Below are 9173 nucleotides of genomic sequence, written 5' to 3'. Positions count from 1 at the left end.
GACTCGGTTTCCAAATTGATTCAGTGCGGAAAAATTCCTATTTAAATGGACCTAATTAATTTCATGCGTAATTAACTCTCTAGCTAATGAATATCATTAATGGTTTGATTTCCATATTGATTCTGTGCTCAATTTCTATAATATTTTTGCATGAATGACTGCTACGAATGACAACGACAACAACTGAGTATTGTTGGACGAATTTCCCTAATGATTTTTTTGACATTTGAATGGTCACACTTGATTTGAGAATTTAACATGTCTAGCTCTCTGTATGACACACAAGAAATATAATATGGCGACACACGGCTAACAAAATTGGGTTTAGTATAAAAGAACACCTTTCAAATTCTTTAATAGATGGAGTCAATGATACAAAAAATGGGCGGCAATTTACCGACAAACTCATGAAGTATATGATAGCATGTTGTAAAAAAATATTTCCTCTTTTCGTTTGCGCAAGTATATCTGCATGGTAAGTAAGTGTAGAGCAGAAGCCAAGGTGCCTAAACCTGTAGTCACGGACGAATCGGCCAGCAAATAACAGTTCTATGAAGAAAAAAATATGTGAATATGAAACTGCAACAGTTGCACCGAATTGAGGAATTTATCAATTATTATATTTTACAGGTTACGGGTTATCTAGCTTCCTATTGGTATAACATCTAATATGTCAACTCCAAAAGCGCCTAGTTGAGAATTGGCACTCCCTCATTGAAGCATCTTTTTGCACTCTAATAACTGACCTGACATGGACCTTCTCAGTTAAATAATGGTGCATCTAATTGCATAGCAAACTGCAGTAAAAATGCAAATTCAGATGCTACGGAGAAAATGTTAGGATAATCCTAGGCCAAAACGTTTCAGTTAACAAATATGAATGTTGCTGAACTCAGAATGTTTACTATGACCAATCTGATTCACTTATACCAAAAAAAAAAGTATTCTATAGCAGAACAAAATTACATTACTACTAACCAGAATGCCTGTAGAGAAAACAGATCAGAAAATCCAAATTATGTATTGGTCATTACCATAGCTGCAAGTGGATGAATTGTAAATATTGTACAAGTCAAAGTCAAAAGAATGCACCTCCACACATTATCTACCCTGAATGATGAATAATTTCACACAAGGGGTCTCATGCTATACCAGCGTAAAGCAATATGCTATGAAAAATAAGATGTCAACGGATTATGTATGAATTACCTTAGAACTGGAAGAAGAAAATTGCAGGAGGTACTTGGTGTCCCTGTGGTCACTGTCCTCCAAGTTGAATTATTCATTCTCTCATCCAAATCCTAGCCGCAGTATCTACAAAAAAGGAAGAATGTAAGTCTTGTTTTTCTGAACAGTGTTTATATAAATAGAACAAGTATCTTTTTCAATGTCATGATCAAAGCTACTGCATATTACAACTACCCATGATCAAAGCCATTACAAGAAAATACCAAAATGCAAAGATGATCTAAATCCCAATGTAAAGTATGCACATAAACTAATGAATAGCCTGTGCAATTTCTTGCCTACAAATCGAATGAACTGATGGTAATCTCAACGCAATTATATCAAAGCTACTGCATATTATTGTTTCATGAAGATCCGGTACCCAACAACAGAGACAGAGACAAAAAATTGAAAGGCCCCTGGATGAGAGATGACAAAAGCAACGAAGTGTTATCTTCCCGGCCCAGAACGACGGAGATGCCACATGATAGTATGGCACCAATCCATCGTCTGTGCGCTGACGAGTGACGACAGAGATGACTGACCCTGAAACTTAATCTGAGTACGAATAATCAACAGTGACGGCAACTGTTGCGGGCTTGCGGCGAGGTACCCTCACCTGGACAATGATCTTTGGTCGGAGCGTAGAGGTAAGTGGTGTCGTTGGCGACATGCAGGTCGTCCATTCGAGAGGCGGCGCTGGATATTAATGGAGATCATGCAGGCAGACAACGAGGTGGGGTGGTTCATCTGTGCGGCCTGCTTCCGATCCAATCTGCGATATTCCCCCATGTGGATGCGACCACATCACGTAGCCATACAAAACGATAAAGGAACCATGATTAGATAAATATACAATGATCAATTGGACTGTATTAGAATTGGAGAGAGAATGAATATGCAGGAAACATGCAGGTCGAGCAAGCCAGCCTTTCCTATGGTCGTCTTGTTCCTGCAGATGTTAAGCTAATACCGAATCCAATGTTTAAAACCAATCAATCCCTAGTCTCTTTCTCTGCCAGCGAAAGTTAATCTCTGGCGTCCTTCGTCCAAATTGAATTATATCAAACTGAGCAGGACCGACATAATTATGGGAAAGCCATATAAGAGAGATTAGTGGGAAGGAGAGGATTACGTCCCGGATTTTCATAAGAAATGTGTGTTAGTGTTAATAGGAAGGAGGGGATAGTGTCCTGATTTTTTTACTGGGGAGATGAGCATTAAAGGAAAGATAGATTGTGTCCTGATTTCCTGCATGAAAAAAGAAAACCGGAAACTTGGAGGAGATCCAGGGGTGGGGCTGGCTAGGGGGTGGAGGTGGGACGAAAAAAACCGGACAAAAATAAACTGTACCAGGCTACCAAGTGCTCCATTAGGTAAACTGCAGTGCAAATAACTTGACTGCAATTTTCATTCAAGTATTCATTTGTAATTCTCCCTTTTTATTGCTATATGATATCTGATGCCTGATGCTTTTACCATATTAAAAGAACACATGCATTAGAAAAGAAATACGGTACCTTAGTACTTTTGTTCTTCTCTAGTGAGCAGGAGTCCTAGCATCTTCCTCCTGCTCATTTGTTGAAACAATCCTTTCATCATTGAAACTTCGGCAAAGCTAATAATACACGAGAACATGGCATGCGTGCCATCAGCACAAGCAGGATGTTGTCTTAGTAAGCATACATTTGTACATATAGTGTGCTGAAAATTGAAACCAGATTTTCACGCAAAATAAGTTTCCAAGGCATTCCTTTAATACTTTTAGTTCCTTATTTTGTTGCCCCTTGTTTCCATCTCTTCCAAATACAAAGATAGCAAGGAAGCCAATGCAAAACTGGGCCAGAGCATGAAAAGTGATGCCACATCTGGCATCGCAGTCTAGTTAGCCTCTGTTAGCACTTGATAAAATCAATTAGCAATAGCAACAATAACAGCGCACATGTATTAGCACTTAATATATAATCCCAACAAGAGGATCTGTTGTTGTAGAAGATGCAATGCACATTTGTCCAGCTTAAAATATTTCTAAAATCAAATCACCAAAGAAGTACCTGTTTGTCTCACTTTATATTCTCAGAAGCTGCAAGTGTCCCTCGCAGGTCATGTTTAACACTGAAGCAAAACAAATTTGCATTGGTGTAAAACTACAACTATTAGCTCTTTCACCTTGTCAGACAGTCCCTTCAATCCAAGAATATACAACATCTAGAAGAAATAAAACCAATGACATAATTAGTAAACAATTTTAGCGACAAAAGGATAAACAAATTGGATTTTTAAAACAAAACCGGCACCTGCACAAGTATATGTTATATTAACAAAAGTGCAGATCCCGTCCCACTCTTCACTTTTTGACAAAAAACTTCCGAATAGCAATCTTGGTCAGTGATCTCGACCGGGTTCGATCGGCATGGCGTGTCGTTCCTCCAGGAGTGGGTGCTGAGAGGAAGGATGGCGAACCTCCATTGTCAATCGGCCGGAGCTGCATCGTCAGTTGGATCAGAGCATGGACGAAATTGAGATGGTAGAGGTTGAGGATTTTGTAGGACGTGAGGGTTTAGGGTGGGCATCACGAGAACTCACCCATATCTTGGGAGACGGCAGACCCGAGGTGCAGTCGTGTTCGTGCTTCAGGGGCTGCCACGTGCTGTCCTCGCCGCCATCGCCTGTCGATGCCACTTCAGCGCCACGAGCATGGGACTGAGGGACGAAGGGAAGAGAAGGGAAGGAAGCGAGCTAATGACGTACCTATGTTTGGTATGTAATACCCTCCATTAAGAGTAGATATTTTCTTAAAATCGGTTATTTTGTTTCCTAATTAATGTGATTGAGCAATTTAAGGTAAGGTTAATTAATTTAGATTTGATATTTAGAGATTGATCGTGATTGATTCTTTCACATAAAGACATTACTGAAAATAACTTGCACCAGCATGGAAAGTTATGATCCGTTAAGATTTTTTTTTGTTGTGTGAGAGGGTGACGCGAAACTAAACCGGTGGGGTGGGGGAGGGACGAAAAAAAACCAGCGAAATAAAACGGTTGAAAGTGGTGGGACGAAAATAAACCGTACGAGGCTACCAACTGTTCCATTAGGAGTAGAGATAACGACGGGAGTTTCGGCGTGTGCGGGACTCGATCGCGGGGTTTTTCTTGGTTTTTCACGACTGAGGGGGAGGTGGGAGGAAGTACCAAAGAAGTATCAAAAAAGACCGGGTGAGGTGGGACGAAAATAAAACCCGGAACGCGACCTACCAACTGAGACATTAGGAGCAGAGATAGTGGAGCCCACACCCGCACTAACGCACTGTGTCCATCTTTCAGACCCTTGCCTCTCGGCATTTTATGGAGGAACTGCTGGATTGGGTAGGTCCGCCGTGCCGCTCCGCCCCCCGCCGCCGCTGTTCTGCAACCGCACCGCCTGGAGGAAGTTGATTGGACCTCCAAGCTTCAACGACGCAGGTTCATAGTCTGGATCTGACAGCCGTAGAGTAGTAACAATAGTCGAAGCCCTTTTGTATATCTTGACGCCCTTGATTTGTTAGATGACTGTAGTCTAATCACAAATACTCCATGAGTCCCTTCAATCATTGAAGTTCTTATGGACCGTGGTCACTTTAATTTCCCTGTTGTCGACATATATGAAACACCTGGAGTATCATCAGCATATAACAGATCTTCATTCGTGCGGAGGACGTTGTTGTTTACCGGTAGTCTAGTTATGATTACTACTATCTATGTATGTTAGGGAGGCATTTACCATTTGATGGTTTGCAATTTATATTAGTTACATGGAATTTCTATTTTTGGTGATTTAAAGGAATTTGGTTATGCTTCACCCATGATTTCGGTGGCAGATTAGCTGGTTATCCCGTAAAACATGGAAGAAAATCTGTCTGAAAACGAGATCTGCGCGTAGATGGGAAAACAAAATGTCCCACTCTCCACCCTCCCTGTCACCTTTCCTTCTCTAGAACTTTCATTATATCTGTGTCTCAGGCTGACAACGCGAAAAGAAAATACCCCACTCCTCAGTGTCATCTGGCCCCACCACCGAGCAGACCCAACACCAAAAATAACAGAATCGGTTCGTCTTCCATGTTCTACTCTTCCTCACCGGAGACCGCATATTCACATCACGGGTCTTATCGTCGGTGCTCATGGAGTCGGCGGATGGGGGAAGACACAGGCTTGGACGCCGGGGGCCGCCGCCGTAGTATAGGTTTAGGGTGAGGTATTTTTTGTTCTAAATGTTCGAACTGCAATGAAAATCTGCCGTGTTTGTATTAAATCCGTCATGCTTATATGTTTTAAATCCGGCCATATTTAAACGAATTTCATCCGATTTGTTGAAAAAGAATTTGAAATATATGCGGCTACGGTTGCTTGGCATCCTCCCACATCCGTATTTTCTATCCGAACTTTGATAAATTTGGCCAGTTATCATGAATTTCATCAGGTTAGTTAAAATGTGGGCTGAAATGTATGCGGGCAGTGTTGGATGGTTGTCTCCCGCATCCGTGTTCCACGGATTGATCCCTCCTGTCCGCGGATGGATGTGGGACAAAATTTGCAGGTTGGCGTTCGAGATGCCCTAAAAGGACCGACGCACTCATGTTAAACCATCAAATGGGCAACACAGTACTAATTATCGAGCCAACATGTTTCAAACAAAAAAAAACTCAGGTCGACTACTCAACTGATGAACAGTATTTTTGTTTGAAGCAACATATATTTCACCCCTGGCAAGTACTCTTCATCCAAGCTATATGATTTCCAGCTAGGCGCAGGCTGGTGATTAAACTGCACTGCACGGCATGCAGCAGAGTGCAGGCCATCAATGGCCAGGCACAGCCATAGGGTCCATGAAGTATCCGTGAAACTCGCTCTCATCGCAAGCAACGGCCAGATGTAGATCGATATAAACCACGTACTGGATTCGTCGGTGGATGCGGCGTCAATGATTCACCGCTGGCAGCAACGACTGACGAAACCAACGTCCAGCACGAGAGCATATCTCTACTCTTAATGTCTCAGTTCGTACGTCGCGTTCCGGATTTTATTTTCGTCCCACCACTTTCGTCCGGTTTTATTTCGCTGGTTTTTTTCGTCTCCCTTCCCCACCCCACGCATGCAGCCCAAAAAAAAAGAGGCCGCAAAAAAAAAACCAAAGCCTATCGATCCCCTCGAGGACACAACGCCGCCCTCGTGCGATCTCGAGGTCACAGCGCCGCCTCCCCTCGATCGCCAACTCCGACGTACGATCTTGCCGCCGCCGACATCCCAGAGGAGACGTCGCCCGCGGACGTCCGGGATCGCCGCCGCGGACTTAAGGGATCAACGTCGTCGACCTCCCAGAGGAGACGCCGCCGCCACCGACCTCTGATGGGAGACGCCGCCGCCACCTCCGCTAAACTCTAGGCATCCACCACCGTGCTCCCGCCGTCGGGTTCCGCCTGCGTTCGCCACCATGCGATCGACTTCCTCCCTCAGGTTCATCTTCCCTCGTTTCTCTGTTTGGATCAAGACGGAGAAAATCAGATCTGAGACGGAGAGAATCAGATCAGGATAGAGAGACGGAGATGAGGATTGAGGCCATGGGATCCCTTGCTAAAATTGAGAGGGAGGGAGGGAGGGAAAGGGTATCCTTGTGCAAGGCTGTGTGGACCTCGTTCAGTTCATGATGCATTGCCTCGTTCAGTTTCTGCTATGTTCTTAAACCGTTCTTCTTTTCATGTACTAATGTATGTCCTGCTAGGAGTAGTACCACCGTAGTCTTCTTTCTCTGTACTCCAAAATCTGAAAGAGGATGTCAAATATGTGATCGGCAAGATACCACCTATATATATAAAAATAAAAGTAACCAGTCGTCATCACTCCAAGGTATTCAAGTAAGAAAGCATGCGTTTGTTGAGTTATGCAAGACCATGCTTCCGTGTTTTGTGTGGATGCTGGAACGCACAGGCATCTTATCTTCTTGCCCCTTTATACCAAATTTTGGTATTTTTATCTTTTTAACTGACAGAACCACTTTATATTTGTCGGCATGGAAATTGGAATAGACATTGTAGATCCAGTGTGAGAATATCATAGCTGCGCTAAGTAAATGTACTATTGTTTAGAATGATAGTCTCACTATTTTTTTTAAAGTTAGGATGGTTTGCCTTACTAATTGTACAATTTTAATTTTTTTGTTGTTGTTCAATTTGCTCTCTGCCATATTATTCTATTTTTGAGAGTTCATGAAGTCATTCTGAAATTTTATTTTTCATGTTGCTCAGCTCCTTTTCTCTACGCTCTGTCAGGCTGCAACATCCTAAGTTTCTATTTTCTATCTTGGCTCCACTGGCAGTAGTAGGATGCTCATTGGCAACCCAAGGTGTGTATGCCCCTACTTCCCCAAGGTACTCATGCCCCATGCCTGGCCCGAGACTTCAGCCACTGGACAATAGTTCCGCCTTAATTTGTCCATATATGTGTTGCAGTATCAATGCATTTTCCATTCAACTTTCTAAAGATTTTTGTTCACAGATGTATGCTGCTGTGAGGCATGTAGCACCACTTCTCCTGACTGCTATAATCAGTGGAAGATCTCATGACATGGTATGTGGTTCATGTTTTCTGTGCCTCTTGATATTTGACTTTGTGAAACTAACCGAATTGTACTAAAGATAGGCGTCATGGTCTCATGGAATGGACATCATGGGGCTTATTAGGAACTCTGGGTTCAGCGGGCACCATGCCGAAAGGTGAAGCAACTTTTGGTATTTTGTTATAGCACGATTTGTTCTTCTGTTTCCTAAACTTGATCACTCACTTGCTTTCTTTCACATGGTAAAGAGGTCAATCTCTTCCAATACACAATCGCTAAGGTATGTATCAATGTCTAAAGGTTAAAAAAGACCCAGGTTACACCATATGGTTTAGGTTGCTCACCTTGGTGGCTGACTAGGCGTTCAGAAATCTTAGTGAGAGTATAAAGGACATTGTTGAAGGTGCAATAATGGAACACAACAAGTTGTGTGTGTGTGTGTGTGTGTGTGTGTGTGTGTGTGTGTGTGTGTGTGTGTGTGTGTCACACGACCTCGGAGTCTACATCTAAGAGTTCCTTTCAATTTTCTATCAGAAACATCTCTTTATAAAAGTTATGTTGGACACTTATCTTCTCTTTACTTATCGTTTCGTGGGACTACGAAAAAGTTGATCTGTGTGTAACTACAGGGTTCTCGAAGTCCGCCCTCTCATTGACAGGGTGAAAGTTGTGGAATTTTTGCTTTAACCGGCTAGAGTAAGATGACAGGACATACAAAGATGCATTCAAGGTAAGCTCCAGTGAAATTAGGTGTTCATAAGACAATTCATTCAAGTTGCGACCTACATTGTGGTGTCTCCGTTCATCAAGTTCTGAGCACCGGCTCAAGTGAAATTAGGTGTTCATCCAGCCATACTCCTAGGTGGCTTTCTTTGGTGTGCTTATTATTGTGTAGTTAGTGGTTATGCACATGCCTCATCATCTGATATTTCTGCAGTAGTTACTGAAAGCAATCTGAGGACAAAGCTTTGATTGTTGTTGTAGTTGAAGATTCAAAGTTGCAAGGCAAGCACAGTTAACAGGGATAAGAAACTATAGAAGATTTATCAAACCAGATATGGGCTTGGTTATGCACTGAATCATTGTGGAGGATCTCAGGTAATTAGGCCATACACCCAAAATTAAATTTTACTTGCTTTTAAATGTTTAGGGGGCAGATGATGTTTCATATGCTAGACAGAAGTATGCACCTTTTAAGAGTATCACTGATACTCCAGTCACCCATAAAAATGGAAGTACTGGAAATTAGTTTGTAAGGAAAGTAACTAAATAGTGAGTCCAAGCAAACCTACTGCCTAGATTACATGAGATCATTTTACCTCTAAGAGTTTCTTTTATCTTTTTTTACATTC

The 9173-nt window shown here is 42.3% G+C and overlaps 1 long non-coding RNA gene across 1 annotated transcript; it reads left to right on the top strand.

Moving 5' to 3' along the window:
- The first annotated feature begins 6681 nt into the window (after nucleotides 1-6681).
- LOC119293141 lies at nucleotides 6682-8163 on the top strand. Its single transcript, XR_005142969.1, has 5 exons — nucleotides 6682-6722; nucleotides 7511-7633; nucleotides 7761-7832; nucleotides 7901-7978; nucleotides 8070-8163. It is a non-coding gene; the product is annotated as an uncharacterized LOC119293141 (long non-coding RNA).
- The last annotated feature ends 1010 nt before the right edge of the window (nucleotides 8164-9173 follow it).

This window comes from Triticum dicoccoides, chromosome 4B (assembly GCF_002162155.2).
Source record: "Triticum dicoccoides isolate Atlit2015 ecotype Zavitan chromosome 4B, WEW_v2.0, whole genome shotgun sequence".
NCBI lineage: Eukaryota > Viridiplantae > Streptophyta > Magnoliopsida > Poales > Poaceae > Triticum > Triticum dicoccoides.
Note: the sequence above shows the minus strand (reverse complement) of the source record. Positions and strands in the feature narration are given on the sequence as shown.